This window comes from Poeciliopsis prolifica, unplaced genomic scaffold, assembly GCF_027474105.1.
Source record: "Poeciliopsis prolifica strain line A6 unplaced genomic scaffold, Auburn_PproV2 SCAFFOLD409, whole genome shotgun sequence".
NCBI lineage: Eukaryota > Metazoa > Chordata > Actinopteri > Cyprinodontiformes > Poeciliidae > Poeciliopsis > Poeciliopsis prolifica.
Window position 1 is genome coordinate 2438 of NW_026562784.1, and position 10877 is coordinate 13314.

General features: G+C 37.1%; 1 long non-coding RNA gene across 1 annotated transcript; it reads right to left on the reverse strand.

Annotated features, from left to right (window-relative positions):
• Positions 1-1427: 1427 nt before the first annotated feature.
• LOC129358096 (uncharacterized) lies at positions 1428-2510 on the reverse strand. Its single transcript, XR_008605764.1, has 3 exons — positions 2397-2510; positions 1809-2286; positions 1428-1514 (listed from the first exon to the last, which is right to left on the reverse strand). It is a non-coding gene; the product is annotated as an uncharacterized LOC129358096 (long non-coding RNA).
• Positions 2511-10877: the final 8367 nt, after the last annotated feature.

The window sequence follows — 10877 nt, forward strand, 5'->3', positions numbered from 1 at the left end:
AATTAGGAGAACTGCTGCAGTCAAAGCAGAAGGAAGAGTCACTGCTGCAGACTGGCTCCAAACTTCATCTGCTGGATTATTATCAGGAGTTGATTCTATTGGAAATAATACAAACATTGTTAGAGAATATATGGTTCATATGAGTTTGACATAACATTTATATAGATCCACTCACCATTAACTGTGATTCTGAGATTGAGAAAATATGCTGAATCAAGATTTGAACACTGACAGGAGTAGTTCCCGCTATCAGCTGCTGTTAAACTGGTCTGGTGCAGAAACAGTTTGATTCCTGCACTGTAACAAAATTGCCCAGTATTTTTACAGTATAATGCTGGCAGCAGGGTTGCCAGCATTATACTGTTAATTATACAGTACCCTTCCTGTAATCAACTTTACAGTATATTACCGTCACAAAAGAAATCTTTTGATTACAGCACATTGCTATTTTTATCAGATTTACAGTAGACTACTGGCAGCAGTGTTGAATCACATACAGCTTACTACTGTAAATTTCCAATATAAAATAGAAACATGAAAAAAACACTTAAAAAATGTAAGTTCCATTATGTCAAACATTTATTTGGGAAAAAAAGAACAACTCAAACATTGACTCATACACAGTCTTTAGTGGGCCACATAGTAAAGAAGGTTTTGAAACAATGTATGTGTGCCTTAAACCTAAACCTTTTCTACAAGAATGTTGAGGGTAAACTGTCCAAAGTAAGTCATATTCTGGAAAAACAGTAAGAAAATCACCATCTATTTTGTGAAATAAATTTTTTAACTGATTTAAAGAGTATTTGAATAAAGCATGAATTGCGGCCTTTTGATTAGTCTGAAATAAAATAAGTATGAAATAAATAATGGAAATAATGCATTGTACAACTCAGCACACTACTTTTTCAATACAAAATACTACTTCTTGTGGAAGTGAGGAACGATATGATGCAACATAAACATTTAACTTTCAATCTAAAGCATAGAAAAACATTGCAAATTTTAGTTTGATAAAAATTTAAATGAAACATTTAGACTTGAATTTCCTTTAGGGCAAAATCAGAGCTCCAACTTCAAATGATAAAACAATGAAACAATATTAGACAACACACTGCCAAGATAAGTTAAACATGGTGCCTGTACAGTCAAAATTACATCTGAAGAACAGAAAGTGGGAGCCTTAACAAAATTTATGCTCTTAATTAAAAGAGATGTCTTCAGATTATGCTGACCTTTAAATAAAAAATAAATCTCTCAAGAACACTCCTGTTCAGGGATAAGTTGCCTTCATGCCTGTAGAGTTTTTTGTTTGTTTGTTTTTACGTGGAGGGGCAACAATATCTATAGCTTGGTTAGAAAGTTCTCACTATGAAATTCCACTCAAAGTCCATGAGGTTTTTCAGCAGAGTTGACGGGGATGACAGTGACCGACTTCTTTTGAAAAGTTTTCCCTGTCCTCTTGGAGATGATCTTGCTGCAGCTGGCCTTGGTCCGGGTTGATATCAAGAAAGCGCCTGAAAATGCAGTAATTTCAGATTAGCATATGATGCTTAAGGAGTCAGGGTTTAATGTATGCTAGGTGAAGACAAACTTTTGAATGTTAAGAGTTAATAAAGAGACACCAGCATAACATTTAAACAGTTTTCTGCCAAGTCAACTCTGTGAAACTCCAAATTCCCAGTTGCTATCCATTCACCAATTTCACTTTAGCAGCTAATCATAGCAATTCAAGTTAAATTACACAAAAGAAAGAAAAAGCTTCCAAACATGTCAATATTTGTAAATATGAATCATCAAAAATAACTTACCTTAGGATTGGCTCATAAAATGCAGGATTCAAATGGATAGTCCTTGTAAAGAAAGTTCTAGAGGTTGCTTCCACATGTCACCACAACATGTCTTCTTCAGAAATACTGCAGCGTTCTGTTTAAAGAGAGCCTCCTTACCGTTGAATCTAACATCATTCCCAAAAGGCAATGCTACTCACAGTATACTACAGTATTTTATTAAAAACAGTAATAATTGCCCAGAATGCATTGTTTTTCACGGTGCAGTACCGTTTTCAATAGAAACAGTATGATACTGTTCAGTTTTGGCCGTTTTTTTACAGCAATTTGTTACAGTGTGGTTTTTAGTGAGAATCTGGAGTCACACTGAGCAGACTGCACTCCTCTCTATTGTTCCTCTCTGTTCTGATTTTACAAATGATCAATATGATGTTTGATGTTTTGTTGGTGCAGATTGGAGTGAAATCTGATTCTTTCCCGATTGTTTTCACAAGAGTCACTGAAAGCAGGAAAGAACAATGAATAAGAAACTGATTGCTGTAATATTGGAATCTTTTAAAAACTAGAACAGATGTAATACATTTCAAAGAATATTCAACATAACGTTACCTTCAGAGTCCAGACATCATGCAAAAAAAGCAGAAGCAGTAAAAGGTTGATTCTCACTGCGTCCATCTGACCTGCTTATCGATGCAACATCTGCTGCTGCTCTGAACAGAGAGTCTCAACTGAAATGATCTGAAATACGCCAGATAAAAAAAATCCCAAGGAATTATGATGGTAAATTTGTTAAACATTTGTAGAATCAGAATTAATTTGACAGCTGTGCAATAATGGCTGTTGAATAAAGAGAATTTTCCTTCTGAGTGTAGGAGCTGTACGGCTCAATTTCAGTCAAGTCCTGCAGAACAAAACATGTTGTAGAATTAGCCTAAAAATCTGCATGTGAAAATAAAATAATGCATCAATTTTTTAAATATAAATTACCTCCTCTCATGACGAATGCATGACTCCATTTGCTTTCTGTGGGGAAATAAATTAATGCAACATTGACTTGTTTGATTGATTTATATTATTACAGATAAGGTACTTTTTTTTTATTTAAATATTGCTTATGTTGATAAGCCTAAGTGTAAATAAAAGAAAAAATATTGCATGTTTCTCACCGATGTGAACGTCTTCTGTAGATAAATCCCAGAATAACAGAAACCTTGATAATTAGGAGAACTGCAGCAGCAAAGCAGAAGGAAGAGTCACTGCTGCAGACTGGCTCCAAACTTCATCTGATGAATTATTAGGATTTGATTCTATTGGAAATAAAACAAACATTGTTAGAGAATATTTGGTTCATATGACTTTGACATAACATTTAAATAGATCCACTCACCATTAACTATGATTCTGAGATTGAGAAAACCCGTTCCATTAAGATTTGAACACTCACAGGAGTAGTTCCCACTATCAGCTGCTGTTAAACTGGTCAGGTGCAGAAACACAGTTTGATTCCTGGGTTTTAATGAGAATCTGGAGTCACACTCATGAACAAAGTCACCTCCATCCTGATACAGCAGATTGCACTGCCTCCATTGTTCCTCTCTGTTCTGATTTTACACACAATCATCATGATGATGTTTGACGTTTCATTGGTGCAGATTGGAGTAAAATCTGATTCTTTTCCGATTGTTTTTACAAGAGGTGCTGCAAACAAAAAAGAACAATTAATGACAAACTGTCTCATCTATGAAGCAGTGGAATTTAAAGTAAGTCAGATCAACAGTTAAAAAGTGAAGGCCCCGATTGATAAAAAACCTCAAAATTAAATTCAAAGCAATTCAATTTTTACGTTACCTGTAGAGTCCAGTTGGCAGCCAAACCACAGTAGTAGCAGTAAAATGCTGAATCTCACTGCATCCATCTAACCTGCTTATTTCATCCAAATCTGCTGCTGCACTGAACCGAGGACGTCTGAACTGTCCTTTAAAACTTTTGGCGACACAAACCACAAACGCTCATCTCTCAAACCAGCACAAAAGGATGTGACTTCTTTTTTTTTTTAAAGGAAATGCACCTGCATGATGACTTCTCTTTGAAACAACAGACCACACAAACAGGAATTATCTCTACACAACTCAAATAAGAGTGAGTCTGATTGAAAGCAAAACAATCAACTATTATCCATGATTATATTTTCCAGTACTCTAACATCTGAGATTAAAGCTTTGTCAGCATTATATGATGCTCGGCAGGATTTCCTGCTTGTTTTTCTGCAACAATGTGGGGTTAGGAGATCTAAATGTCATGTTTGCTTTGTGGTCTTCACACATTTATAATCTTGAATGTGAGCTTCAAAAAGATTAAAGGTCATGCTACAGCTTTATGTAGGTTAGGTCCCTCATTGCTCCTTTGCAACACTTTTACACCAACATATTGGCAACCAGACAGAAAATGCAACAAACATCCAAGAGAGACGAATCTCACTGCAAAGATGCACAGATACAAATGCATTAGAACTGCTGGTTAATACAAAAAGTTAATACATTTGTTCTCCTTTCATTTTAAAATGTTTATAGGTACATATATTTTTCCTTGAATGTTTATCAAAGCTGCAGATGCTATCAGAAATATCACTATTTACTGTATGACAGTAAATTCTTAACATCTTGATATTAAGGTTTTTGCTCAGCGACAGCCAGAATCAAATTATACAGACAACAAAACTAAAACAACAGAAAGGCTTGCATTGTGGCATCACTTTTAAGTAGCAATAAAACAAAAATGTTCATGGATATTCAGTGACTGTTTTTATTTTAATCTTCCATCAAACATAAAATTATATCCTCCATGTAGAAACAGAAATCAGATCCTATTGTAAATTATTGTGCTATACAGGTGAAACAGTGGCCATCATTTTCAAAGGTGGAGTAGATTTATTTATATATCATTTTTAAAATAAAAATGTGGGAGCTGTTTACAGAAAAAAAAACACACCAGATATGTCAGAAACATGACATAAAAGCAAAATCAAGTAGAAATAAGTAAAAATGCCCAAAAAATAAATGATTTTTTGTGTTAAAGTTCAACATGCAAACCAACAGAAAGGTTGTGAAGTACAACATAACAGGAAATTCTGTTGTATTCATCAAGACAGATGTTTAATTCAAAATTTTTCATAAATGTTTCCCAGCCCGTCAGTGACATTTGTTTCTGATTTATACTGATGGTGACCAAAGGAGACAGTTTGATAAATGTCTCTGGTTTGTTGTTGGAGACTTGAGTACAGTTCATCCTGAACAATAAAAGACAAAAAAATTGTAATAAGAACCTTCATGCAAAAGGCCAAAGTCAAGTGAAACATATTTAATGTCTCTGTTGGGAAAAGACGTTTGAAGAACTGTTTAATAAAAGACAGGAGTAAATAGATACATTAATCATTTAGTTCTTATCAATTTTTTTTCCTTCTTCACTTTTGAATTGTTGCATAAATGCAAAGATCAGTGTTTGCATACAGTGCAGTTTAGTTCCTAAATTAACAGATTCTCTCCCTTAGCGCAACAGTGCCATCTTGTGGTCATTCTGTAAAGCACATGCAATATAAATATTTTTGGATTTCTGTCACTGCTCCTTTATTGGAGCTGAAACAATCTGTTTATAGAAACAGAATTAATCAGAAACTTCCTCCAGTTAAATATGATGTTGACAGGAAATGACGTTTCTGACTATCGATTATGTTAATAACTCACTATTTAAGTATTCAGGAAAGTAAGTTTTGTGCCATCTAGTGATTGAGATGTTACAGTTGTACTGGATGTCATAAAACCACCACTAGATGAATGGATGTAAAATCTAAATTAGAGGTAAAGTTTTACGACATTTTTTACAGAATAAAAGGAAAACATGTTCTTCCTGTATTTTCTTGTCTTTTTGTGACAATCTGAAATAGTTACTTAAAAATAAGGATATTTACTCACTACAGTGGCCGTCTCTCCTTCTGCAGACGATCCAGATGTTTCAGCTCTTTAAAACTGAAATAAACTCCATTCATGAAAGTTTAATATAAATCTGGAGGTAAAGTTTAAGAAAATATGATTAAAGAAACAAAAGTTTAGATTCAAAATAAAACAATCATTGAAGATGCAGATAAAGATCGTAAGTGAAATTTGAAATCTGCAGCTTCAGTTATAAAGCTTGAATTGAGGTAAAAGAAATTATGAATATTGAATTAGTTTCTCACCGTTGTGGACGTCTTCTGCAGATAAATCCCAGAATATCTGAAAATGACAACCAAGAAACCTGCAGCAGTCAAAGCAGAAGGAAGAGTCACTGCAGACTGGCTCCAACCTTCATCTGAGGGATTATTATTAGGAAATGAGTCTATTGGAAATAAATAAAAATCATTCTCAATCTCAACATCAGGAGAGTTATGGGTTATGAAGTACGGCATCCTTAATCCATGTGGGTGTTGTTCTGCAGCGATGTCCCATCCTGACCATGTTCTCCATGCTGCCTCAGCTAGGTAGACCACCTACTGAGTGGGCCGTCGGTGGTATCCCTATTTTTTCAGGGATACTTTGTTGGAATCTCCTTGGTGGGATTCTGGGCGATTTGATTCCCAGTGAACTTCTCGCCAGTGGCTGGTGAGGACCCAGGTGGATTTAAGAAAATCCACAACCTTCACTACGGTCATCAGTTCTTCTTCCTGAAATTTTTAAGAAACAAAAAATCTCCAGGCTGTAGATTACCTCATTGTTTGCTCGCTGGCAAACAATTACAATTATCTAAAAAAATACAAATAAATTTGAATAATCTGAAGTTTGAGGAATGAAAAGGCACAGAGTGCATCAAGAAAAATAACAAAACTGTGGCAGATATTGTGCAAATTCATCACCTAGATACTATGTTCCTATTTCCACCTATGAAAAATGTAACAGAAAACAAAGTACAGGAAAAAAACAGTTTCCAGACTCTTACTAGTTTTTAAAATGTCAGAAAATAAATTTTTTTAAAAGAACCAAAGGAAAAATAAACTAAATATTTGCATATTTTAACTTCAGAATAAAATCAAACATCTAATCAAAATGTTTGGAGGATTTAAAACATGAAAAATAAAACAAAAATTAAACCCAAAACATGTTTTTGGTACACTAATCTCCTAATTTAACAATAATCTTCACAGAGTAAAATATTTCTCTAAATTATCTACAAGCATTTTGAATAAAAAAAACCCAGTTTTCTCAGGAATCCGAGCAAAACCAGGTCAGAATCATCATGACCAGCGTCGGGGGTCAGAGTAGGAGGAGCGTAGGGTCGGGGGTCCATTGAAGGACCGGGGAGAAATGTGATGTTTGTGTTTTAAAGAATACAAACAAAAACAAGTTTAAAATGCAAAACTTTTATTTGTGAGCCAAAGAGGAGGATCAGGATCCACCTGTGACCTCTAACTTAAACAGTACAAACTAATGAACATCAGAAATAAAAGATGGGGGAACAAAAAAAAAAATCTTATCAAAAAGTGACAGCTGCTGCCAGAGCCAACATCGTCAGCTTCTTGATGTCAACCTGAAGATTTCACGGCTCGGACACGCAGAGTTTGAGAGCATGGGCGGACATGTCGGCAAGCGTTTCCCCGTTTGGTGGAGCCGGCAACTGAAACGCCGCCTGGCTGCTGGTTTTCCAGTTCCTGTTTTGTTTTTCGTTTTTTTTTCCCCAGGCGCTGGAAGCACAAGATCATTTCTTTCCACCTGCTGTGGCAAAAACACACTAGAGGATGCAGAAGTCTAACACAAAAAGCAGCTAACAGGTATAGCAAAAATAAAACTATTATTGAAAACTATATTCCACTATTGTTCTAAATCTGAATTAATGGATTTTAGGGGAAGGAACTTTGTAATTTTAACAAATATTACGAGTTTATTTCTTTTACATAAAGGCAGGGAGGGGAGGACGCATCCCAAGTGTTTGACTTTCAGTCACCACTGCTTTAATTGCTGAGGTAGAGATGCGTCCCGCCTTGGGACCGATGTTTTCATAAGCCCTCCAGTCAGAGAGGTGCCGAGTCTCAGCTTCCGCGCCTTAAAACCACCGAACCAATCCGACTGCGTGTCCTTTGACTCCCTTGGTTCCTTTGTGAGCTGGTAGGCAGAGAAAACCATCGACGGTGACTGGGAATGAAACACTGGGACTCAACTGGACAGCCCAAAACACACGAGAAACCCACACGGCATCACTACGACCGAACCATTTAGCTTATCTTTAATAATACTTTTAAACTTGAGGGCGACAGCTGAGTGGCACAAGCTGATTAGTTACTGCTATGAATACATATATTTATATATATATATATATATATATATATATATAAAAAAATTCCCTTTGTAATCTTTGCTACATTCAATTGTCCAAACTTGCTACTTGACAAGAGGTTCTTTGTTCGCTTCTGATTCACAGAAAAGATTTCTTTTAAAATCTCAAAAATACAGCTGGTTTTTGGTGAGCCAGCCATAAAAAGAAAAAAAATACTGCCGCTCCGTTTCTTCCACATAAACCTTAAATATTAAATCATAGTTTGAACTGAAAAGACATAGTTAAGTAACCTCAGCTCTAATATTTGATATGTTTTTGACATGATGTAACAGAAGCTCTCCAAACGCTGATATGATCTGGTTTATCCCCAAATCGTTGATAAAACAAGCGAGAAACTAAAGCAGAAAAGAAAGGGATCCGACTAAAGCTTTGCATACATGGGTTAAAGAAAACAGGAACAACAACGACCAAAAAAAAAATTACAAAATAGCTTTCTATGGCCAGGTTGATTCAGTACAAAATAAAACCTAGCTTTTGGTTTTACAGTTACTCTTTCCCAAAACATTTTAGGATTAATGATGACTGGCTCTGGCGATGAATATCTAGTTCAGAGCGGCTCTATCTCGATAAGCTTTGGCAATGTCCGATGAGCAATTTAACCAGATTGCCTGGGCAGGTAGAGGGAAACGAGGCGGCTCCACCTTCACATGGACTCGAACTCGTCAATGCGCTGCTTTGTGTTGCCCTGCCGGATTTGCCGCAGCGTTTTGTACTTGTCTCGGCCCTGTTTGACGTTCTCGGCGTGCAGCACGTCGTTCTGCGTCTTCTTGGTCTCGTCTCGGCGTCGGCCAGCTCCGAGCTCAAAGTCTGGACGGGAGAGACGAGAGGAAGCCGGGGTTGATGAGGCAAACGGGAGGACAAATGGAGACAAATGTGAACAGGACAGAGGCAAAGGGGTGATTTGATCAAAGCTGGAGGTTCAAAATGCTTTTTTTTTTTTTCCCCCTTCAGACTTCCTGCTGTCAGCGGTCATTATAAGAGCATTCCTTCGCTGAACTTTCCTATGATCACTTTCTGTCAACATTAATAAAAGATACAACTTTCACTCAAGGTAAAACTTGACTGTTTCTCTGATTTAGAGGAATATTCGTTTGGTTCACTTTTTCAGGTTTTTAAGTTTCTTTTGAGACAATTTTGATTTGTTCTGGTTGTGTAGCTTCAGTTTGAGAACTGGCCTATGCAGCAGCCAAGCTTGTATTTGGATTTTGGTTTTTTTACTTTTTAAATGTGGCTAAATCCAGACGTTTCAATACGCTGCATTAAGAACATGGGGTAAATTTATGAAAACACTTAGAAACATTAAGGTTGAGCAAAAACAACTGGGACATTGATTGTTTAATTGCAGACATCTGGATTCAGCTGTATCTGAATAAACATGAAAGAGGAGACAGATTTTCTGGGGGTCTGATTGAAGCTGGGCTACAGTCTAAGCCAGCACAGCTCCTGCTGAGGGCAGGTTGATGGAGACGAACGGACAAACAAGTGTGCCTTTGTCTTACCCTTATTTGCCATTGCTTGGCCCGCGTTTCTTCTTTGTTACAAAACTGCTGTTAGAAAATAATATATTCTTGTTGTTATTTGTTTTTGTGGGATGTAAATGTCCTTGTTTAATGCACCTTTAATAAGTAGTTTTTTTGTTTTGATTGCAGCAGCTTAACTGAAATGTATTCCAGACCGAATGTAGAAAGTGGTTTTAGAAAAACGTTCGGCTCACGAAGCCAGACGCCACCTTCCTCAGAGACCACCTCTGAATCCTCTCGTCGGCGCTTCTCACCTGCAGCTGCTTCTTGACCCGCTCGTTCTTCTGCGCTTCGGTGATGCGAGCCTCTTCGCTGCGGAGGTCCAGCTGGCAGACGCCCTCGTTGGACAGCTCGGCGCTGGCCTCGGCGTGGTTCTCGTCCTGCTCGTCGTGCTCGCCGTCGCCGCCCGGGTGAGCGGGCGCGGGGATCACAGCCGTCTTCAGCTCCTCCTTGGTCTTCTCCAGGTCCTCCTGAGCAGACAGAGCCTGCAGGCGGACAGAGGACGAAACAGACACTGAGACGGAGACCCACAGGGCTTTTGTACCTGGGCTTGGCGCCGTGAAAGTTTGCCGTCACAAACATACATGCTAACCTTTTAATAACCAGATTATTAACGTCACAATGTCTATGCGGGATAAAAACTCATCAAAAGGCTAAAAAGATTTTAAAATGTGGAGCCAAGTTAAGATTCTGATGCCTTTAAGTTGGTTAAAAAGGCTTTTGAAGTCAAATTTTCAGATTGTTTTTCATATGTTCCACATGGATGGACAGAGACAGAAAAGACAAACACGCACAAAAATAATAAAATAGACAGATTAACTGATGGGTAGATAAAATAATGAATCAAAAGTTAAATCTGTGAACGGACCATCTAACTGATGGGTGGACAGAATAATTAATAATTAGATGCACAAACCATGGATAAACCGACGAACAAGTGGGGGAAAAAGTGAAGGATATTAGGGGTGTAACAGTACACAAAAATAAAGGCAAGGTACATACCTTAGTTTTAATGTCACGGTTTGGTTTTCGGTACGTTTTAATCAGAAGAAAAACAACATTTTATCCCTCCTTTTACTTGAATCAGTAAAAACACTGATTAAGAACTGACTGGAGATTTGTTTTGATTTTGGCGATTACGAGAGACGACGACGACTAAATTGGTTAGAGTAACATTCGCTGATAAAGAATGCATACATGAGCCAGAGTA